A 24,811-nucleotide genomic window follows, 5' to 3' on the forward strand; every position below is an offset into this window, starting at 1 on the left:
CAGGAGATAGGAATCAAACGTAAAGATGCAAAGACTCCTGCAGTTACTCATAGCCCTGAGCGGAAGACACCTCAGGAGATGGGGATCAAACGTAAATATGCAAAAACGCCTGCAGTTACTCATTGTCCTGAGCGGAAGACACCTCAGGAGATGGGGATCAAACTTAAAAATGCAAAGACTCCTGCAGTTACTCATTGTCCTGAGCGGAAGACACCTCAGGAGATCCGGATCAAACGTAAATATGCAAAAACACCTGCAGTTACTCATAGTCCTGAGCGGAAGACACCTCAGGAGATGGGGATCAAACTTAAAAATGCAAAGACTCCTGCAGTTACTCATTGTCCTGAGCGGAAGACACCTCAGGAGATCGGGATCAAACGTAAATATGCAAAAACTCCTGCAGTTACTCATAGTCCTGAGCGGAAGACACCTCAGGAGATGGGGATCAAATGTAAAGATGCAAAGTCTCCTGCAGTTACTCATAGTCCTGAGCGAAAGACACCTCAAGAGATGGGGATCAAACGTAAACAGAACAGCAATATCAAGCAGCTAGTGAAGAAAACAAAGAACCAGACCAGCGTTTTCAGTTTTGAGCAAGCGCTGGCTTGTGGTACTGATAATAACCCCAAAGCTCTCAAAAGAAAAAGTGCTAATCAGCCTGGAGTGAATTCAGAAGTCCTTGGGAAGGGCAAGAAGTCATTGGAACCTTCTGAACAAGGAAAGGTGAAAGCCCATCACAGCAACCTCAGCCTCCAAATGATTAACTCTGTTCAAGTATTTCACCCATTGGGTAAAAAAGCAGGTCCCACAGGTCCAGGGGCACCCGCAGGATCCATTACACTTGGATTTAAGCTTGGACCAATGCAAGGACGCCAAAGCCAGACTTCTGCTTCTCATGTTCAGTGGTCTCTTACTGATGCGATTAAAAGGTTCATGGCCAAAAAACAGGACAGTATTTCTGGAATTAAAGGAGTCGGTATTAATGCCAGGCCTAGGCTATTTAAAATACACGAGTACACAAGACCTGACATTAAAACCAGTGAAATCAAACAACATGGGGAAAACAAAGCTTCAGTTATAGGGTATCCCAAACACTTCCCAGTGATATCCATAGAACAGGAAGCTGCAGTAAGATGCATTGAAAAGGTCAGCCAAACCACTATCCCCATTCCAGCTCCTGGCATTAAAACCAGTGAAATCAAACAACGTGGGGAAAACAAAGCTTCAGTTATAGAGAATCCCAAACACTTCCCAGTGATATCCATAGAACGGAAAGCTGCAGTGACATGCATTAAAAAGGTCAGCCAAACCACTATCCCCATTCAAGCTCCTTTCAACCAGAAGCACCAGCTTTCTAACCTGCAGCACCAGCTTTCTAACCTGCAGCTTCCTATCAATGTACCCAGTAGAGTGGACAACTTCACTCCATCCTTCTGTCAACAGCCTCTCCAAGAGCTTGAGGTCTCCATACCTATTCCACCAGAACAGAGAGAGGAGAGAGAGGCTATGAAAAGGAAAGCACAACTGGAGAGGGAGTAAGCCTGTCAACATACCTCCAATGGGAGGCTACAGTGCTTTGTTCAGAGGCAGGAGGATCATAACATCTCTAAACGTTACGGATACCCACCATCCAGACTTATTTCCCCCATGAGCTACTTAGGCCCTAAAAAACAAACAAACAAAAAAAAACCCTGACTAATCTGTAACTGATGCCAAGCTCTGTGACTATCTGTAAATAAGATTTATATTTATAAGTCAGTTTGTAACATATTTTACTAAGAATATATTTAAAACTCTTCAATAAAATGTATCTATTTTTAATTGAACTCTTTATTTACTAAAGAAATTATTTACAAATGCCAAGGGTTATTGAAATTCTGCAAATTAACTTTAGATTACCCTCTTGATGATACGAGAGAGAGAGAGAGAGAGAGAGAGAGAGAGAGAGAGAGAGAGAGAGAGAGAGAGAGAGAGAGAGAGAGATAAGTAAGTCAGACCCCACATATGAGAGAGAAACAGATAAATATTTAACTATATGCTTTGTCATGTTGAATGTTGTATGTATGTACTGTATGTTTTTATTTATATAGCGCCATTTATGTAGAAAGCGCTTCATCGCAGTAATACACGTGACAATCATATAAATAATACAAATAACAGATCATGGGAATAAGTGCTTCAGACATAAAAGTAACATTTAGGAAAAGGAATCCCTGCTCCGAAGAGCTTACAATCTAATTGGTAGGTAGAACATACAGAGACAGTAGAAGGGCGTTCTGGTAAGTGCATCTGCAATGGGCCAAGCTTTTTGTATGCGGTCTATAGTATCAGCCACGGAGCTACTCACATGCTTCTTTAAGCAGATGTGTTAGAATGTGGGTCTTAAAGGTGGATAGAGAGGGTGCTAGTCGGGTATTGAGGGGAAGGGCATTCCAGAGGTGAGGGGCAGTCAGTGAGAAAGGTTTAAGGCGAGAGAGGGCTTTAGATACAAAAGAGGTAGATAGAAGACATCATTGGGCGGATCGCAAGAGTCGGGATGGTGCATAGCGAGAAATTAGAGCTGAGCTGTAAGGATGGGCAGAAGAGTGTAAAGCTTTAAAAGTGAGGAGGAGAATTGAGTGTGAGATACGGGATTTGATAGGAAGCCAGGAGAGGGATTTCAGCAGGGGAGACGCTGAGACAGATTTAGGAAAGAGTAGAGTGATTCTGGAAGCAGCGTTTAGGATAGATTGTAGGGGAGACAGGTGAGAGGCAGTAAGACCGGACAGCAGAAGGTTCCAGTATTTGAGATGGTAGAGAATGAGGGTCTGTGTCAGAGTTTTAGCTGTCGAGCAACAGTGGAAGGGCGTATCTTTGTAATATTGCGGAGGAAAAAACGACAGGTTTAGCTACCTTTTGAATGTGAGAGAGGTGTCTGTGACACCCAGGGCAGCGTGCTTGGGCTACTGCATGTATAGTAGTTCTTCCAACAGTAATGGGGAAGGAGGTAGTAGGGCCAGGTTTGGCATGAAATATAAGGAGTTCTGTTTTTGACATGTTAAATTTAAGTCGGCGGAGGATCATGTTGCATTGGGCTTCTCTTCCTTGTGTTTATACTGTACAATGTCACATACCCAGTAGCACTCCTTAAGACAAATATATATGGTGAGGTGGGTCTGGGGTTGAGTTTACATGGGTTTGTGTGCGCAGATTTAAATTGTTTGGAGGTCTGTGACTCCTCCCCGTTTCCAAAATTACTCTGCCCACCTTTAAAGCAGCAGTCCAAGCTGTCGTTTAAAAAAAAAAAATCCCTTTGATATGTGCACATTGATAATTAATTAGCTAAGTTGCGATTGATCGGTGAAGATTCGGCTTGGGGGTTCACTAAATGGTTGCCAGTGCAGCAGAAGAGGACCAAAAATGCAAAGTTCTCTGGGGTGATCATGTGACCAGGCAGTCACTGGATACAATTGAGTTTTGCACAGCTAGGGAGAGGGCAGTGTTCAAAAAAAAGGGGGGAGGGGTTGCCAGAGCCTGTTTCAAAAGAGGAAGGGGATGTGACTTTGTAAATGGTTGCTATAGAAACAAAAAATGATTGTTACATTATGATACATTAAAATTTTAATTCAGAGTTGTTTAAAAAAAAAAGTACTACTACTAGTAGCATTATACTAAAAAATAATACAGATGCACATTAATACCCTCTATAGATATACCAAGAATTGTTAAGTGTGAGTATGTGTGTGTGTGAATTTATGACATATGGAAAGGATGGTGGAGGGGTGAGAGTCATGGCGAGGGGAGGGGGGTGAAGGAGAGACATGGCGAGGGGAGGGGGGTGAAAGAGACATGGCGAGGGGAGGAGGGTGAAAGAGAGACATAGGGAGGGGGGTGAAATAGAGACATGGGAATGGGTTTAAAAGAGAGACATGGGGAGGGGTGAAAGAGACATGGGGAGCAGGTGAAAGAGACATGGGGAGTGGGTGAAAAAGTCATGGGGAGCGGCGGTGAAGAGACATGGGAGCAGGGGTAAAGAGACATGGGGAGCAGGGGTGAAGAGACATGGGAGCAGGGGTAAAGAGACATGGGGAGCAGGGGTGAAGAGACATGGGAGCAGGGGTGAAGAGACATGGGGAGAGGGGTTGAAAGAGACATTGGGAGGGGAGGGTGAAAGAGACATGGGGAGGTGATCGAGAGACATTTAGAGGGGGGGTGATAGAGAGACATTTGGAGGGGGGGGATGATAGAGAAACACGGGGAGGGGGTGAAAGAGATACCAAGAATTGTTAAGTGTGAGTGTGTGTGTGTGAGTTTATGACATGTGGAAGGAAGGTGGAGGGGTGAGAGTCATGGCGAGGGGAGTGGGCTGAAGGAGAGACATGGCGAGGGGAGGGGGGTGAAAGAGACATGGCGAGGGGAGGAGGGTGAAAGAGAGACATAGGGAGGGGGGTGAAATAGAGACATGGGAATGGGTTTAAAAGAGAAACATGGGGAGGGGTGAAAGAGACATAGGGAGCAGGTGAAAGAGACATGGGAGCAGGGGTAAAGAGACATGGGGAGCAGGGGTGAAGAGACATGGGAGCAGGGGTGAAGAGACATGGGGAGCAAGGGTGAAGAGACATGGGGAGAGGGGTTGAAAGAGACATTGGGAGGGGAGGGTGAAAGAGACATGGGGAGGTGATCGAAAGACATTTAGAGGGGGGGTGATAGAGAGACATGTGGAGGTGGGGGATGATAGAGAAACACGGGGAGGGGGTGCAAGAGACATAGAGAGGGGGGTGAAAGAGAGCCATGGGGTGGGGCGTGAAAAAGAGACATGGGGAGAGGGGTGAAAGAGACATCGGGAGGGAGGCGATTGAGAGACATGGGGGGATGAAAGAGACATGGGGAGGGGGGGTGAAAAAAAGACATGGGGGGAGTGAAAGAAAGCCATGGGGAGGGTGGGTCCATGATCCTCAGTTGCTTGAAGAGTAGGCCCGGGTGAGTAGTTTTTTATTCTACACAGGTCCGGGAGATGTTGATCGGACGGCTTCTTAGGGTCAAATAAGACATGACAGACCTTATATAAGGCCTGTGACATCACATTTGACTGACAAATGATATATCCACCAATCTAATTGGTGGATGTACCATGTGATGGCTTCCATTTTATTTTTTGGCAGAAATGACATCATCTTAAGTGATTGGATGATAAAGGAACTATTGGATCTCAATATAAATGTAGAAAATATGCAGGGCCAAAGCTATGACAATGCTGCAAATATGCGGGGAAAGCATAATGGAGTTCAAAGACATGTTGAACATGAACCCACGTGCGTTTTATGTACCATGTAGTTCTCATTATTTGAACCTAGTGGTTAACAACACTGCCAAACACAATATAGGTGCCATTTAATTTTTGGGCTTAATTCAACCGTTGTATAATTTCTTCCCCAGGTCCACCAACAGATAGATCATTCTTTTAAAATCCTTAACCAATTTAACACTAAAGAGAGTTTGTGAAACACGTTGGGAGTCTCGTATTGATGCAGTTAGACCAATTCGATACCATCTGGGAGCGCTCTATGTTGCGTTAGTGTATATTAAAGAAGATGTGACATTTAAAAGTGAACATCATGGCCCCCAGAGTAGAGCTGTTGCGTACACTCTCGCAAAATGTATTTGTGACTATAAATTCATATGTTGTGTAATATTTTGGTATGACATATTAAGTACAATCAATCCAGTGAGCAAGCAGTCTATAAACTATGACAAAAACAAGTCCAAAGACCAAATCTGGGGCTCCAAAAAACAATCCCAACAGTAGATTTGGGGCCCTGTTTGTTTAAATCAAAAACACTACAGTAATGTCCAATCCTTTGTCTCATAAATAGAAAGGTATCCTTACCAACTCCACTTATAAATGGTGTAAATGATCAGTCTAGGGGTTTACAGTATATACATGTAGAAAAGATGGCGCCTAGCTGGTTCTGCTCTGTTATTGAGCTATCACAAATCAGCTGTAAATGTTCACATGGAATGGCACCTAGTTAACTTTTTAAATCAATAACTGTAGACTTGCTAGTCGGCCAATATCATAGACTCTATCCTCAATAATAACAAAGTGGAGACTCACGGTTATCAAAGGGTGCATCAGTTCAATCCTGCTCCTGTGGGTTGCTGCAGGGCACCTTTTGGTGTGTTGTTCGCTAGGTAGATAGTACAAAGTGAAAAATGTGCGATGCACAACCGGAACGAAAAAATAAATGAACTGGAGAGAGGGTACAGTAACTACACAATTTGCTTTTAATAACTCATCTAATCAAATGACCGGCAACAAAACGCACGCGCACACAGAGGTTTTCAAACATCTCTATGGAGCTTGGTCCCACCCCCCGTTCACGTCACGTGTCACTCACGCGCAGCGCGCTCACGGGACGATCGTGCACCACTCCCCAGCTGCGACACAACACCCGTAACAATGCCCACCTGTCTCCTGCGCTCTGCGTCCAATCACAGCTCCCGCGAGGGCCACACCTCCGTTCCGCCTCTCACTTTCATTGCTCCAGTCCTCCTATTTAATCTCTGCTTGCTCAGTCACACATTGCTGAGCATAGACCATAGTAGCCTTGTGTTCCTACATTCCTGCTTTGCCTTGCCTTGTGCCTTGCCTCTCTTGCTTTCAGTTTGACCTCATGTGTACCGACCCGGCTAGACTCTTGGACGCTCTCTGTATAACGACCCCAGCTTGCCCTCGACTACCTGCATCTCTCCATCCCTGACCACGGATATAGGACATTCTTTTAACCCACCAGCTCCAACCCTCGACCTCGGCACAACGGACATCTACCGTTACTGGCTCCTCCCCATGACCGCGGCAAGTATCTGGACTACCCTCTCTCTCCAACCCCGACCCGGCTACGCTGACAATCCAGGCGTGCCTCCACTGCTGTGGGTGCGCAGTTTCTACTTTCCCACCTCAGTACCGGGGGTCTGCCTTGTTCGTGGTGAGTGCAAGGGTCACAATTAGAGAGGGTTGGGGTTCCTTACAATGCATCTGATCTCAGACGCACTATTAGAGAAAGTTGGGATTCCTTACAATGCAGATTTCAGACGCGCTGTTAGAGAGGGTTGGGTCTCCTTACAATGTATTTGATCAATGCATTGTAAGGAACCCCAACCCTCTCTAGTGTCTCCATCAGTGCCAACAGTGTCAGTGGCCATGTGAGCCCCCACCCTCTTCTTCTAACACATTTCTTCACCCTCTCACCCTCTTTTTCTGCTCCCTCTCTATTGCTCCCCCCTCTATTTCCCTATTTCTCCTCCCCCTCTATTTTCTGCCCCCTTTTCACACCTCCCTCCTCAATGTATTTCTCTTCCCCCTGTCTCACTCTTCCCCTCCCCTCTCTCTTCTTCTCCTCTCTCTTTCCCAATCTTACACTCTTCCCCCCCATCTCTATCTTTTTATTTCTCACACTTCCACTCACTCCCCCACCACCCCCTCTCTCTTTCTCCCTCCCTCTCGCTCACTCCAACATATCTCACACTCTCCCCTCTCCTCAGCTATCACTCAATGTCACCCTATTTTCACTCAATCTCCCCCTCCTCACACTGAACCCCCCGCCCCACTGACAACACACACAATCCCCCCTTACACACACACACAAACACACACAATTCTGCCCCCAAAACACACACACACTATTACAATTACACACAATTCCTCCTTCCGGCATGGACCGGTGAGGATCAGTGCAGCAGAGGCCTGGCAGAAATCGGAGGCCAAGCAACCATACGCAGAAGTTGGGCCCGACCTCTGGCCAATTTTTAACTAAGTGGGGGAGTGAGAGGATGAGGGGGAGACATGAGAGGATGAGGAGGGGGGAGCGAGAGGATGAGGAGGTGGGGAGTGAGAGGATGAGGAGCGGGGAGTGAGAGGATGAGGTGAGGGAGAGGATGAGGAGGGGGGAGTAAGAGGATGGGCAGGGGTGAGTGAGAGGATAAGCAGGGGGGGTGAGAGGATGAGGAGGGGGGAGTGAGAGGATAAGGGGAGGGGGAAGATGAGGAGTGGGGGAGGATGAGGAGAGGGGATTGAGAGAATGAGGAGTGGGGAGTGAGAAGATGAGCAGGAGAGGAGAGAGAGGATGAGCAGGAGAGAAGTGAGAGGATGAGGAGGGGGAGTAACCGGATGAGGAGGGGTGAGTGAGAGGATGAGGAGGAGTGAGTGAGAGGATGAGGAGTGGGGAGTGAGGATGAGGAAGGTGAGTAAGAGAATAAGGAGGGGGAGTGAGAGGATGAGGAGGAGTAGAGGAAGAGGAGAGGGAGGGGAGAGAGGATAAGGATAGGGGTGAGAGGAAGAGGGGTGGGTGAGAGGATGAGCAGGGGGAGTGACAGGATGAGGGGGTGAGAGGAGATGGGGGGGTGAGAGGATGAGGAGGGGGTGAATGAGAGAATGAGAAGGGGGTGAGAGGCTGAGGAGAGGTGGGTGAGAGGATGAGGAGGGGGAGTAAGAGGATGAGGGGAGAGAGAGGTTCAGCAGGGGGGAGTGAGAGGATGAGGAGGGGGGAGTGAGAGGATGAGGAGGGGGTGAGTCTGAGGATGAGGAGGGGGTGAGAGGATGAGGAGAGGTGGGTGAGAGGATGAGGAGGGGGAGTAAGAGGATGAGGGGAGTGAGAGGTTCAGCAGGGGGGATTGAGAGGATTAGGAGGGGGGAGTGAGAGGATGAGGAGGGGGTGAGTGAGAGGATGAGGAGGGGTGAGAGGATGAGGGGAGGGGTGGGTGAGAGGGTGAGGATGAGGAGGGTGAGTGAGAGGATGAGGGGAGTGAGAGGATGAGGAGGGGGTGAGGAGAGGACGAGGAGGGGGGAGTGATACAACGAGGAGTGAGAGGATGAGGATGCATGGAGAGATGATGAGGAGGGGGATGATGAGGAGGGGCAGAGAGGTTGTGGAGGAAGTGGAGAGGATGAGGAGGGGAGTGAGAGGATGAGAAGGGGGGTGAAAGGATGAGGAAGGGGGAGTGAGAGGAGAAGGGGGAGAGAGGATGAGTAGGGGGCAGTGAGAGCAGGGGGAGAAGCGAGAGGATGAGGAGGGGTGAGTTAGAGGAGGAGGCGTGAGTTAGAGGATGAGGGGTGTTAGAGAATTAAGGGGGAATAGGTAGGATGAGGAGGGGAGTGAGAGGATGAGGACTGGGAGTGAGAGGATGAGGAGGTAGGAGTGAGAGGATGAGGAGGGAGGAGTGAGAGGATGAGGAGGGAGGAGTGAGAGGATGAGGAGGGGGGAGTAAGAGGATGAGGAGGGGGAGAGAGAGGATGAGGAGGGGGAGTGAGAGGATGAGGAGGGGGGAGTAAGAGGATGAGGAGGTAGGAGTGAAAGGATGAGGACTGGGAGTGAGAGGAGGGGGAGTGAGATGATAAGGATGGGGAGTGAGAGGATGATGGGGGAGTAAGAGGATGAGGAGGTAGGAGTGAGTGGATGAGGAGGGAGGAGTGAGAGGATGAGGAGGGGGGAGTAAGAGGATGAGGAGGTAGGAGTGAGAGGATGAGGAGTGGGAGAGAGAGGATGAGGAGGGGGAGTGAGAGGATGAGGAGGGAGAAGTGAGAGGATGAGGAGAGGATGAGGAGGGGAGGCGTGAGAGGATGAGGAGAAAGAAGTGAGAGGATGAGGAGGGGAGGCGTGAGAGGATGAGGAGGGGTGAGTGAGAGGAAGAGTGAGTGAGAGGATGAGGATAGGGAGTTAGAGGATGAGGAGGCGAGAGTGAGAGGATGAGGAGGGGGAGTGCGAGAATGAGATGGGGGAGTGAGATGATGAGGATGGGGAGTGAGAGGATGAGGAGGAGGGAGTGAGAGGATGAGGAGGGGGGAGTGAGAGGATCAGGGGGGAGTGAGTGGATGAGAAGGGGGAGTGAGAGGATGAGAACGGGGAGTGAGAGGATGAGGAGGGGTGAGAAGATGAGAGGGTGAGAAGATGAGGATGGGGGGTGTGAGGATGAGGAGGGAGTGAGAGGATGAGGACAGTGAGAGAGGATGGGTGGGTGAGAGAATGAGGAGGGGGTGTGAGAGGAGGATGAGGATGGGGGAGTGAGAGGAGGAGGAGGGGGGAGTGTAAGGATGAGGAGGGGGAGTGTGAGGATCAGGAGGGGGGAGTGAGAGGATAAGATGGAGGAGTTAGAGGATGAGTATGGGGAGTGAGAGGATGAGGAGAGGGGAGTGCAAGGATGAGGAGGGGGGAGTGAGAGGATGAGAAAGGGGAGTGAGAGGATGAGAAGGGGGAGTGAGAGGATGAGGGGGTGAACATGCGAGAAGGACTTACAGAAGAGCAAAATTGTAAGGAATCCGCTCCTCGGTTTACTGGTTGCCTTACCTTGCAGACCTGTGCAGTCCTGGTGCACCTCTCCTGATGTTTGCTGCAGCCTGGATTCACTCACCAAAGCAATACACACTCCCTCTGGTATCTACTGCAGCTGTGCAGCCTATCACTGCAACCTAGACTTGCATTCACTCATTGGAGCAGTACCTTCACACCCCCGCCGGGGATTGGCCCGCTGGCCTTTAAGTACTGCTTTCCCACAATGCTCCCTGCCGAGCATAGTCCTTTCCGGATGTCTTTCAGTTCTGCCACAAGCTCTCGCTTGTTCTCCTGTGCTGAAGCGGAGGTTTCGCCCTGCGTCCTTCAGGTTCCTTTCTCCTGTGCTGAAGCAAAGGTATCCCCTAAGTCTTCAGCTTCCTGGGTTCCTGCACTGAAGCAAAGGTATCCCCTACGTCTTCAGCTTCCTGGTTACCCGCACTGAAGCAAAGGTATCCCCTATGTCTTCAGCCTCCTTCTCCTGTGCTGAAGCGGAGGTTTCCCCTGCGTCCTTCAGTCTCCTGATTTCCTGCACTGAAGCGGAGGTTTCCCCTACGTCCTTCAGTCTCCTGATTTCCTGCACTGAAGCGGAGGTTTCCCTGTTTATCTTCAGCTTTCTGGTTCCTGGGGCCTACTCTTTCCCTAATCTAGAGAGGCCTTGTCCTGGTTCCTGCGCTGTAACGGAGGATTCCCCAGCCCGCTCAGGACTCTTGCGCTGTAGCACTGGTTCACCCGTGCAGCAAAGCGGTGTGCTACTCTGGTCTGCCTACCATCTCCTGTGACCAGTACCATCGGCCATGGTCGTCGCTCGTGCAGAGGCCAACCCCTTGCTCCTAAGCTGAAGCGGGGCTCTCCTGACTACCTGTTGCCGAACTCTTGCTTGAACAATGTTTATCCTGATGTCTCCTGTCCTGACCCTGGCTTGTACAACGACGATGCTGTCTTCTCCTATCCTGATCCTGCTACGTATGACAACGAACTGCGCAATCCGGATCAGCCTGCGCGGTCTAAGGTCGGTGCTTTTACAACCCTACCTCAGCCACGCGGTCCGACCCTGGTTTGTGGCGAGCAGAACCCTGACAGTATGCTCGGCCCCACAAACTCGGACCGCCCTGTGGTGAGGGTTGGTAAGTTTCTGTCTGAAAGCCTGTCTCGGCCTGTAGACCAGTCCCAGTTTGAAAATCCGTATCTGTGCGAAATACTACCCCTGATTGAAGATCAGATTGTGTTTAAAGGTTTAACTCCTCTGCAAAGTAAATGCCGTAATGATCTCATGATGAAGGTTTACTGCCTCCAGGACTTAAAACAGTCTCTGGCCGCTTGTATTTGCTTTCCTGATTCCCCTTTAACCTGGGATAACGTGTACCCTTTGGAACTGGCCGACGCCCAAAAGGCACTCTATACCCTGGCCTTGTCTTTGGGCATTTACATAGGACAAGAGGACCCTCTCTTCATGTTGGCTTAAGCCCACAAGACGCTCCATGTTCTTTCCATAACATTGGACATTTGCATAAAGGAACAGGACCCTCTACTCGCCAGCTACGCTGTCGCTTGGCTATCTCCCTGTGCTGCCAGTCCTGTCGGTAAATCTGGGGACGTATCTTCATCTCCAGGAAATGACCAGACTGAACCACTATCACCGTTCCCCAACGTAGTAACTGCCACGGTCCCTAGCCCTGATTGTATGCCCGGGTTCCCTGACACCAATGATATGTCTACATTATCCCCTGTCGATCAGGTCTGTGAGGCTCCTCTGGAGTATACGTATGTTTCTCTAACCAACACTAAGGTTCTAGTATCTGAGAATAAGTCCCTTAGTCCCTCTATTTCTAACTCTGAATCCCTCTCTCCAGCCCTTGAGGGTTTTCCAGCTTTAACCCCTGCTTGGCAGTCCTGGGAGCTTTCTCCATCAGAGAGGGAATCCCTTCTACCACCACATTCTAAGTTTGAATTCCTAAGTTCTGTTCCCAGGGACATTTCTGTATTAACCCCTGTGGGGCAGCTCTCTGAGTCTCCTTTGATAATTCCCTGTTCTCTGTCAGCCATGGTCACGCCCCTAGCTCCAGAGGAGAAATCCCTTGTCTCCCCCAATTCAGAGAGAAGACTCCCTATGTTCTACTCTCAGGCACTGTCTGCATTAACCCCTGTAAATTCTTGCTGCCTCCAAGTTAATGCCTTCGTTTTAGCCTCAGAGAATGAGTCCCCAAGTCAGACAGCAGAGGTTGCATTGAAGGAATCCCCTAACCTTACAGAGTCCGTAGAAATTCTTTGCTATAAATCCCCTGCTTCAGCTCAAGTTTCCGCAGTTTCGCCTCCGGAGACTTCGGCTAAAGTTCTGGTTCCTGCTAAATGTATTCAGGAGTCAGGTTTTTCCCTAAGCTTGGTCGCAGAGTTCCTTCTCCCGGGTATTTCACTGAACCAGCCTGTTGCCCAGAGAGCGGTGATCCCTGCTTCAGCGCATAGTTCCCACATTATGGAATCTGCAGTCATTTCTGGTTTCCCAGACATTCCTTATCAAATACCTACTTCAGAGACCAGTACAGTTATGATTAACCCCCGTGTACTGTCTGAGTTCTCCTCTTCTTTAAGCTTAGGGTTAAAAGCATACAGTAGTCTGTATGTCCCTCCTGGGGTTCATGTTGTGTTCCCAGGAATGTTTGCTGACACACGGTTTTCTCTCAAAGGTGACTCTTTTTCATATAGACTAGTAAGAAGCCTACACACTGTTTCCCCTTTCGCTGAATTGTGTCTTACTGGTTTTGAGACTCTGAGAGGTAGTGATTCTCCTTCAGATTCTGAATCTCTTCCTACGATGGTTATTCTGGCTGAGGGTCCCCCTGATTTCTCTCTCCAGGTTAATCCTCCAGAGATCAGCATATCTGGGGTCACTCCCTTTGTACTGTCTGAGACCATCATGCCTATATTACAAGTCCTGGGGTTTAAATCTGAGCTATTTAGCTGTCCTGCCTTTGCTGAAACTCAGTCCCTCAGTACTGTGTCTAAATTTGCCCCAGCAACCATTGGGTTACTCTGGGAAGAAATTAAAGCTCCTGTCTTAAAGGGTATTTTTTCTCACATGTCCAGCAAATCTAGAACCTCAGTAATTGATTCTAAGTCACTTATCAATACATCTGATTTTTTCACTAATCAAACCCAGACAACCTCACTACCGGTTAGGAGTCCTGTGATCAGAAATTTTGCACTAGAAAACACACCTATTCATGTTTTTGTCAGGTTAAGTACCCCTGTGGTTAGGGCTCTTGCAGTTTCAGATAAGACTCCCTGTGCTCCTAAGGTGTCTGTCACTAAGAGTTTCCAGGGTTCCCACTTGCCGCTTGTTTTCTCTCAGGTCCCTGTCACTGAGGTACAGACTTCAGCTTCTGATGTTAGCTTCCCTCCCGCCACTACCCTGGCTCTGCCTTTTTCTCAAGCTCCTGATAGGAAAATCCCAAGGCCTATTCCTGATTCCCTGACAATACTATCTCCCACTGAGGATTTCCCAGTATTTGAGAGCTCCACTATTGTTTGCTTCTCTGCCCCTGCTAAACCATGTTTTTTTCCCTCGGAACCTTCGGTTGCCCCTGTTATTTCCTCTCAGTTGGAAATACTCTGTATGTATCCCAAGATTTCGGTCTCTATGCCTGGTTTACTGCTTGCCTTGTCACCTTCCATACCAATACCGGGAGATGCTTCCACCCAGCCTATACCCTCATTAACCATTACCTGGGAGACTTCTGGAGGAAAAGTCCCGCGCAAATTCCAACATGCAGTGGTCAGCCAAGACTTTTTCTGTCCCGAAGTTCCTCCTGGTGTATTCAATCAACTATCAAGACCGCTTATCCTAAAGTCTGGTTCCTTTACTAAAGACTGGGCTTCCAGTGGGGGTTCTTCTGCCATTTCTGCTCCGGAAACCCCTGGTTCTTCACAGCTCTGGATTCCCAAGCCTTTTCGCGGGGCGAGCCACGTACTAATGATGCCTCTTCCACCACTCTCATATCCTAGAACAGTACTCACCAAGGAACTGCTCGTTTACGGATCCCCTTTCCACCTAAAAAACTTTAGGAACAACTCAGTGTCCCCGAGACCCATGGACGGGCCTGTCCGGCCGCAGTTCTCACCGGGGGAGGGGGGTACACAGAGGAGTGACCACGAGTCTCTGGACCATGACTCTACCCCCAATCCTAGACGGTTCAGGAATAATTCCTTGTCCCCCAACTCTATGAGTGGTCATGTTCGCCCGGAGGTCTCGCGTGAAGGGGGGGGGGTACTGTAAGGAATCCGCTCCTCGGTTTACTGGTTGCCTTACCTTGCAGACCTGTGCAGTCCTGGTGCACCTCTCCTGATGTTTGCTGCAGCCTGGATTCACTCAGCAAAGCAATACACACTCCCTCTGGTATCTACTGCAGCTGTGTAGCCTATCACTGCAACCTAGACTTGCATTCACTCATTGGAGCAGTACCTTCACACCCCCGCCGGGGATTGGCCCGCTGGCCTTTAAGTACTGCTTTCCCACAATGCTCCCTGCCGAGCATAGTCCTTTCCGGATGTCTTTCTGTTCTGTCACAAGCTCTCGCTTGTTCTCCTGTGCTGAAGCGGAGGTTTCGCCCTGCGTCCTTCAGCTTCCTTTCTCCTGTGCTGAAGCAAAGGTATCCCCTACGTCTTCAGCTTCCTGGTTACCCGCACTGAAGCAAAGGTATCCCCTATGTCTTCAGCCTCCTTCTCCTGTGCTGAAGCGGAGGTTTCCCCTGCGTCCTTCAGTCTCCTGATTTCCTGCACTGAAGCGGAGGTTTCCCCTGCGTCCTTCAGTCTCCTGATTTCCTGCACTGAAGCGGAGGTTTCCCCTGCGTCCTTCAGTCTCCTGATTTCCTGCACTGAAGCGGAGGTTTCCCTGTTTATCTTCAGCTTTCTGGTTCCTGGGGCCTACTCTTTCCCTAATCTAGAGAGGCCGTGTCCTGGTTTCTGCGCTGTAACGGAGGATTCCCCAGCCCGCTCAGGACTCTTGCGCTGTAGCACTGGTTCACCCGTGCAGCAAAGCGGTGTGCTACTCTGGTCTGCCTACCATCTCCTGTGACCAGTACCATGGGCCATGGTCGTCGCTCGCGCAGAGGCCAACCCCGCGCTCCTAAGCTGAAGCGGGGCTCTCCTGACTACCTGTTGCCGAACTCTTGCTTGAACAATGTTTAACATGATGTCTCCTGTCCTGACCCTGGCTTGTACAACGACGATGCTGTCTTCTCCTATCCTGATCCTGCTACGTATGACAACGAACTGCGCAATCCGGATCAGCCTGCGTGGTCTAAGGTCAGTGCTTTTACAACCCTACCTCAGCCACGCGGTCCGACCCTGGTTTGTGGCGAGCAGAACCCTGACAAAAATCTAGAACAGTGGGGCGCAAACTTTTTTCCCTGCGCCCCCCTACCGGCGGTCCCCTCACTCCTGCGCCCCCCCTAACCCCCACTCACCTGCGCTCCGGCGTCATGACGTCACGTTGCCCTAGTAACGTGACGTCACATGACCTCACAGCGTCATTTTGATGCCGCGTTGCCATGGCGACGCAGGAAGGAAGCCGCCGGAGCCTAGGTAAGTGAAGGTTTACAGAGGCCCTGCAACTCCCCCGGCACTTAATTTAAGTGCCTTCGGGAAGCGCGCGGGGCCTCTGTAAACCCCACGCCCCCCAGCTGGCAGTCTCGCGCCCCCCATGGGGGCTGCGCCCCCCAGTTTGCACACCGCTGTTCTAGAAATCCAATCGGATAAGGCTCTTTCTGCACGCTTTTGCACAACTCCCAGCTACTAGAATATCCCCCTGTGTCTATCCAAGAGGAGGTTTTAGTGTACTGACAAAAAACATCCCAAAATAAATTGTAATTAAGGCCGCAAGGTGTCACTGTATATAGAACATAGATCCAGTAGCACTCTCATTGTAAAAGACTCATCTCTATCTCCCCACAAATAAGCAGGGGGGCCCATTCAATACCCATAATGCGTATGTCTGAAGCATTAAAGCAAAGTGCAGTGCTGTACCAAAGTAGTAGTTTAGTTTAGACTGCCCTTGAATGGAGTTGAACACTTCCCCAGTGCTGGAATTAGACATAAAAGGTCTATGCAGCAACATAGAGTAGTTCTGTTTAGAAGCATGGCTCTATTTTTTGGAGCAGAGCCGCAGCATATATACTGTAAGAACAGTTTCTTACTTTTGACGCGGTATGTTAGACTTATGGCACTTCAGATATGGAGGATTGTTTTGGGCAAATAAAAGGTTAAAAAAAAGTATCAGAGAAATGCAACTTGTGATACATCTCATTTTAATCTGTGCACCATGTAACTCCCCCAACTCATCCTACTCACTCTCCCCAAGGTGCAAGCTGGGGCAGAGACGCAGACTGTGATACATCTCATTATAATCTGTGTGCCATGTAACTCCTCCCCAACTCCTCCTACTGACTCTCCCCAAGGTGCATGCTGGGGCAGAGACGCAGACTGTGATACATCTCATTATAATCTGTGATACTTTATCTTGCCATGAAGTCAATGCTTTTGAACCCAGTGATACAGTATGTTGATCCCACTGCTGTCAGTGGCACTGTCCATATGTGTACTTGTGTCACCCAATGTATGTAATACAATATATCTCAGCAGCTGTGATTTTTATGACTGCTACTCAAGTTAACCACTTCTCAACCACTTGAAATTAAATGTCAACAGTAGCTGATTTCTCTATTATGACATCACGAGACAGTATCATTGAGCCTCCTAGGAGATGCCAGCAGCAGTGTTCTGTAATGACATCATGGAATCGCCTTAGAGACTGAGATAAATACACAAATGTAAACTTGTTTGTGCGTGACTTGAATTAGTTCCCGAAGGAAACCGTTAGTTTTGTGGACATCTCAGAGATAGGAAAAGTGTGGCGCTGTACGGAGAGACTAATTATCTCCACCTTAACTCTGTATCATGGCAGGTAGGAAGCAACGTGACCTTTACATACCCAAAAAGAAATGGATAATATCTATATTTCTGAACTGTTTACTTTCACAATGTTTTATGGGGTACAGAACAGATAACATGACTCCTATCAATGGATGGGAGAAAGAAGACGGATGGGGTGGGGGGGCGGGGGGGGGGGGGGGAGGGATCGGAGGTAGACAACACCCAGGGGAGTTAGGTACCTGGCCTTTATTGGATAATATTTTTTTTTATAAATGTCAAAACTGATTTATTATAGATACATACACACATATTGTTTTATTGTATTTACTTTTATATCTGGCTTGTAATTCAAAATCTTAAATGATTTGAACAGTAATGTATAGAAAAGAACACATGTACTGTATACATAAATGTCATAGCGGCAAACGTCTATGGGATCTATGGGATAGTAAAAAAAGACACAGGAACCTTAGTATATACAGTACAGTAGGATTAGTTATGTATAAGGCATGCTTTTTCCTTGCCCTAAGTTTAGGTCAATAACTATTGGACCAATTCTACACCGTGGGGTGTAATGTTCGACTACTTTCAGCCATATCCTTAAATTATTGTCTACAGCAGTGTTTTTCAACCACGGATCCTAGGAACCCTAGAATTCCCCGGGCATCCTTAAAGGGTTCGCTCTAATTTTCAGGTCATTTTAAAATTGTACTTAATACAGAAGAATTTACAGTACAATGCATCTTATCTCAGACGCGCTATTGGAGAGGGTTGGGGTTCCTTACAATGCATCTGATCTCAGAAGCGCTATTAGAGAGGATTGGGGTTCCTCACACTTCATCTGATCTCAGACGCACTATTAGATAGGGTTGGGGTATATTACAATGCATCTCATCTTAGACTCGTTGTTAGAGAGGGTTGGGGTCCCTCAGAATTTCACATATGGTTCCTTAACCAAAAAAAGGTTGGAAACCACTACTCTACAGTAATACAAAGGCCCCAAAAAAGACAAAGCCACAAAACGAGGGCAGAATCTGCCACTTGATTTACAGATATAGCTGACCTGAGTGCTCCTCCAGATACCTCAATATACCAGACGTCTCAGAATACCACACCATAATATTACCACAAAATACCACAGTAGGAACAGGCAATTTTTATGTTTTTATTTTTAAAGATCCAGTTCCGAAAGCTATGGTACCTCTATATTTGTCATTGTGTTCATAGGTGGACATGAAAGCAGGTGATGGACTGCACAAGTTTTATATGCCAGTTGCCACTTTGTGATGAAAACTACCTAGAAATAGTTTTCTGTCTGTGTTACATCCCAACACATCATATATGTATATATATTGAGCTAAAATGTACGGGTGCTCTGGTGTTTCAATACATAGCAATGCTATGAATAGAAGGCAATCATGGAGCTTGCTTAAAAATATATTTAAATATTGAAACTTCTGACCACTATTGATCAGAGTAGTGGTATGTAACATTGATAATCAAATAAATGTGTTTTCCCAGCAAGCCATTATCCGTGTCAGTGCTTGCTATTCATAACAAAACAAAGACCACCAAAAACTTTATTCAAAACCAGAACCAAAACCCCAAATATTTTAAAGGCAAAATAAAAATACCAAGCCAAGTGAGCATCTCTATGTATTTCATATGTATTTGATATCAAGAATAACTTTTAGCAGGTCTGTTAAAGCAGTCCTAACCTCCCAAAGTCAGGCTTTCAGGATATCCCAGCTTCAGCGGAGGTGGCTCAATCCGTCCCTGCTTCAGCACAGCTCGCTCAATCAGTCCCTGCTTCAGCACAGGTGACTCAATCAGAGGCTGATTGAGTGATTGTGCCACCTGTGCTAAAGCTGGAATATCCTGAAAAGTTGACCTATTGTGGGGGGTTTGATGACTGGAGTTGAGTCACCGTGTGTTAAGGAAATGTGCCTTGATTATGCTTTTCTAGCCCCTCACTTTTACCTTTCTTCCTTACAGATCAGTTTTTAAATTCCTCTGCTGTGAACCCTCCACCGACCTGCAGTGCTCCTGCAGTCACCACTGCATACCCTTCATGGAGCAACAGCTTCCACCCAGTAGGGAGGAATACATAAGTCTACAGACATGGGGCCCAAGGCATGATTTTGCAACAAGGGTCTGCAGGAACACCAATGTATCTACAGCAGATCCCACAGGCAACACGCGCTTACCCTCGTGTATCGGACATGAACAGAGGATTCTACCACACTGCTACAGGAGGATACACAGGATTTGCAGGACAGGTTAGGGGAGAAGCCACAACGCAGCCTGTTACTTTCCGTCCCAACACACATTTGGAAAGACGTGCTACAATAGGGCCTTGTATAATGGCCACCCAGTATGCACAACTTCAGCAGCCACTATTCATACCCCTTAGAGGAATGCACGTTCAGGATAGGACATACCACCCAGTTCCTGGCCAATATGCTCCAACTGGTGGCAACACAGCACAGATTGGCTCCTTCTTACAGACACCCACTGGGCTGCCAATAACCTCCCCCAGGGGGAAAAGCCCAAGAACGTCCTATCCACTGGCTCATTATTCGGCAGCCCCTGATCCCCAAGCAACCAGGATAGCCGAAAATGTAAAAGTAGGAGGAGTGTCAGGTGGGTAAGGCAAACCAGGTTCAGTTGGGGGAGCACAAGGGGCAAAAATGGAGAGATCTAGATGCCCAAATCATTGCATTTCCCCCAGTTGTTGCTATTGCAGCTAAACGTTTGTGGATGTTCCTTAAGTTGAATGCCGCTTTGTTACATAAATTGATAATATGCAAAACTGAGTATCTACTGTAGTGTATTGGTTTTCCCATTGACAAATAACACACAGGGACTTGTGAAACTCTTGTTGGCTTTTTATCATAATCTGCCCTCTTTATCACTAATGATATCCCCACCAATAAAACCTACTTCTCTTCGTCTTTATCACTCCACCATCATTATTGTGATAAAACATGGATATCTCTCATAATTTTGCATTGTGTACAGTAGTTCTTTGCACTGAGTTCCATGTGTAATTAGCTTAATTCCCTTTCCCCACTGCATTGTGTTGCAGACCTTACAAGGTGAGATATGGAGAATCTTTACTAATCATTGTTCAAAATCTTCTCCTTGACCGATACCATTACCTGTTATAAAGATCTTTAATTACGGTCATTCGCCACTGTAGTGTTACAAATATATAGAACTCTACAGTATGTAGTCCTCGCCAATACTGAAGGGATTAAGCATGTGTTTGCTTTTCTTCCTTTGTGTTATTATGTACAATGTGTTGCTATTTATGATAATTGATTATTTCTCCTTTTTGATTTTGTTACAGTGTGTCAGACCTCGCTTGGAGCCCAACATATTTCCCAGGCCAGTTTAATTATACAAGGAGCAGTTCTGCTTGCTGCTAATGAAAAAAGTGAACCACCTCTAATGTAACCAACTCAACCAGCTCGGAAGCTGAGCCACCTCTCAAAGTTACATATTGATGTGCAAAGCAACAAAGAGTTATGTGTGCCAGTGTGGAAAAGGGGTGGGTTAAAAGATATGGAGAAGAGATCTTCAGAGGTGAAGGCCCCCTCACATATTGCTCAGAAGGTTCGTAATAACGTGCTGAGTTCAGTGAAGACTGAGTGTCCGTCAAAGTCTGAGGGAGTACCAAAGTGCTCCACAGTGGAAACAAAGAAGAAAAAGATCCTTTATTCAGCTGCAAAGGATCAAGTCCCTCAAACTGCACTGCAAAAGAAGGTAAAACCAATGTCAAAGCCAGTAAATCATTCTTCTGCTCCTATACCAGGGAAGTCACCCCATGGTCCACAATCTGGTGACGAGGCTGTTCTGTTAAAAAAGATGAAACGTGTTTGTCTCTCAGGTGCCCACATTTCCAATAAGGTATCTGAAAAGATGCCGCAAAGCCGCGAAGGTACAATGGATGCAAAGACACCTGCTGTTACTCATATTAATCCTAAACTGAAGAAAACTCAGGAGATGGGGATCAAACGTAAAGATGCAAAGACTCCTGCAGTTACTCATTGTCCTAAGCGGAAGACACCTCAGGAGATCGGGATCAAACGTAAATATGCAAAAACACCTGCAGTTACTCATAGTCCTGAGCGGAAGACACCTCAGGAGATAGGGATCAAACTTAAAAATGCAAAGACTCCTGCAGTTACTCATTGTCCTGAGCGGAAGACACCTCAGGAGATCGGGATCAAACGTAAATATGCAAAAACTCCTGCAGTTACTCATAGTCCTGAGCGGAAGACACCTCAGGAGATGGGGATCAAATGTAAAGATGCAAAGTCTCCTGCAGTTACTCATAGTCCTGAGCGAAAGACACCTCAAGAGATGGGGATCAAACGTAAACAGAACAGCAATATCAAGCAGCTAGTGAAGAAAACAAAGAACCAGACCAGCGTTTTCAGTTTTGAGCAAGCGCTGGCTTGTGGTACTGATAATAACCCCAAAGCTCTCAAAAGAAAAAGTGCTAATCAGCCTGGAGTGAATTCAGAAGTCCTTGGGAAGGCCAAGAAGTCATTGGAACCTTCTGAACAAGGAAAGGTGAAAGCCCATCACAGCAACCTCAGCCTCCAAATGATTAACTCTGTTCAAGTATTTCACCCATTGGGTAAAAAAGCAGGTCCCACAGGTCCAGGGGCACCCGCAGGATCCATTACACTTGGAAATAAGCTTGGACCAATGCAAGGACGCCAAAGCCAGACTTCTGCTTCTCATGTTCAGTGGTCTCTTACTGATGCGATTAAAAGGTTCATGGCCAAAAAACAGGACAGTATTTCTGGAATTAAAGGAGTCGGTATTAATGCCAGGCCTAGGCTATTTAAAATACATGAGTACACAAGACCTGACATTAAAACCAGTGAAATGAAACAACATGGGGAAAACAAAGCTTCAGTTATAGAGAATCCCAAACACTTCCCAGTGATATCCATTGAACAGGAAGCTGCAGTAAGATGCATTGAAAAGGTCAGCCAAACCACTATCCCCATTCCAGCTCCTGGCATTAAAACCAGTGAAATCAAACAACGTGGGGAAAACAAAGCTTCAGTTATAGAGAATCCCAAACACTTCCCAGTGATATCCATAGAACGGAAAGCTGCAGTGACATGCATTAAAAAGGTCAGCCAAACCACTATCCCCATTCAAGCTCCTTTCAACCAGAAGCACCAGCTTTCTAACCTGCAGCACCAGCTTTCTAACCTGCAGCTTCCTATCAATGTACCCAGTAGAGTGGACAACTTCACTCCATCCTTCTGTCAACAGCCTCTCCAAGAGCTTGAGGTCTCCATACCTATTCCACCAGAACAGAGAGAGGAGAGACTATGGAAAGGAAAGCACAACTGGAGAGGGAGTAAGCCTGTCAACATACCTCCAATGGGAGGCTACAGTGCTTTGTTCAGAGGCAGAAGGATCATAACATCTCTAAACGTTACGGATACCCACCATCCAGACTTCATTCTCCCATGAGCTACTTAGGCCCTAAAAAAAAAAAACCCCTGACTAATCTGTAACTGATGCCAAGCTCTGTGACTATCTGTAAATAAGATTTATATTTATAAGTCAGTTTGTAACATATTTTACTAAGAATATATTTAAAACTCTTCAATAAAATGTATCTATTTTTAATTGAACTCTTTATTTACTAAGGAAATTATTTACAAATGCCAAGGGTTATTGAAATTCTGCAAATTAACTTTAGATTACCCTCTTGATGATACGAGAAAGAGAGAGAGAGAGAGAGAGAGAGAGAGAGAGAGAGAGAGAGAGAGAGAGAGAGAGAGAGAGAGAGAGAGAGAGAGAGAGAGAGAGAGAGATAAATAAGTCAGACCCCACATATGAGAGAGAAACAGATAAATATTTAACTATATGCTTTGTCATGTTGAATGTTGTATGTATGTATGTACTGTATGTCTTTATTTATATAGCGCCATTTATGTAGAAAGCGCTTCATCGCAGTAATACACGTGACAATCATATAAATAATACAAATAACAGATAATGGGAATAAGTGCTTCAGACATAAAAGTAACATTTAGGAAAAGGAGTCCCTGCTCTGAAGAGCTTACAATCTAATTGGTAGGTAGAACATACAGAGACAGTAGAAGGGCGTTCTGGTAAGTGCATCTGCAAGGGGCCAAGCTTTTTGTTTGCGGTCTATAGTATCAGCCTCGGAGCTACTCACATGCTTCTTTAAGCAGATGTGTTAGAATGTGGGTCTTAAAGGTGGATAGAGAGGGTGGTAGTCGGGTATTGAGGGGAAGGGCATTCCAGAGGTGAGGGGCAGTCAGTGACAAAGGTTTAAGGCGAGAGAGGGCTTTAGATACAAAAGGGGTAGATAGAAGACATCATTGGGCGGATCGCAAGAGTCGGGATGGTGCATAGCGAGAAATTAGAGCTGAGCTGTAAGGAGGGGCAGAAGAGTGTAAAGTTTTAAAAGTGAGGAGGAGAATTGAGTGTGAGATACGGGATTTGATAGGAAGCCAGGAGAGGGATTTCAGCAGGGGAGATGCTGAGACAGATTTAGGAAAGAGTAGAGTGATTCTGGCAGCAGCGTTTAGGATAGATTGTAGGGGAGACAGGTGAGAGGCAGTAAGACCGGACAGCAGAAGGTTCCAGTATTTGAGATGGTAGAGAATGAGGGTCGGTGTCAGAGTTTTAGCTGTCGAGCAACAGTGGAAGGGCGTATCTTTGTAATATTGCGGAGGACAAAACGACAGGTTTAGCTACCTTTTGAATGTGAGAGAGGAGTCTGTGACCCCCAGGGCAGCGTGCTTGGGCTACTGCATGTATAGTAGTACTTCCAACAGTAATGGGGAAGGAGTTAGTAGGGCCAGGTTTGGCATGAAATATAAGGAGTTCTGTTTTTGACATGTTAAATTTAAGTCGGCGGAGGATCATGTTGCATTGGGCTTCTCTTCCTTGTGTTTATACTGTACAATGTCACATACCCAGTAGCACTCCTTAAGACAAATATATATGGTGAGGTGGGTCTGGGGTTGAGTTTACATGGGTTTGTGTGTGCAGATTTAAATTGTTTGGGGGTCTGTGACCAGAATACCAAGAAGTGATCTCCTTTAATACAAACATAAGGAGACAAGCGACAGGGTACCTTTGGTGATCACATATAACCCGCACCTAGGAGCCCTACGCAAGATCGCCAGGGAACTACAACCCATCCTCCAGGAAGATACAAGACTGCAACAGGTCTTCCCTGAAGCACCCTTATTATCATACAGACAACCCCATAATCTCAAGAATATTATGGTGAGGAGTAAAGTATTCAGCAGTACCACTGAATGCGGGACGAAACCATGCCAGGACGCAAGATGCAAAACCTGCGCAATGCTCTACACAGCGGACACAATACAAATACCACACAGGAATCGGGAATACAAAATCAGAGGAAGGTTCACCTGTTCCTCCAGCAATGTCTTGTACCTCATCATGTGCATGAAATGCCCAGGGGGCTGCTACTACATAGGGGAGACAGGGCAGGGGCTAACAAGAGAATGAACCTGCATCGCCACAGCATCACACGCGGAACA

General features: G+C 47.2%; 1 long non-coding RNA gene across 1 annotated transcript in view; it reads right to left on the reverse strand.

Moving 5' to 3' along the window:
- Positions 1-24,811, reverse strand: part of LOC142465275 (uncharacterized) — a 106,852-nt gene that overhangs the window by 78,275 nt on the left and 3,766 nt on the right. Inside the window, exon 2 of the long non-coding RNA XR_012787834.1 lies at positions 6,095-6,167. This is a non-coding gene — a long non-coding RNA (uncharacterized LOC142465275). The remainder of the gene's footprint in view (positions 1-6,094; positions 6,168-24,811) is intronic.

Source organism: Ascaphus truei, chromosome 13 (genome assembly GCF_040206685.1).
Source record: "Ascaphus truei isolate aAscTru1 chromosome 13, aAscTru1.hap1, whole genome shotgun sequence".
Taxonomy (NCBI): domain Eukaryota; kingdom Metazoa; phylum Chordata; class Amphibia; order Anura; family Ascaphidae; genus Ascaphus; species Ascaphus truei.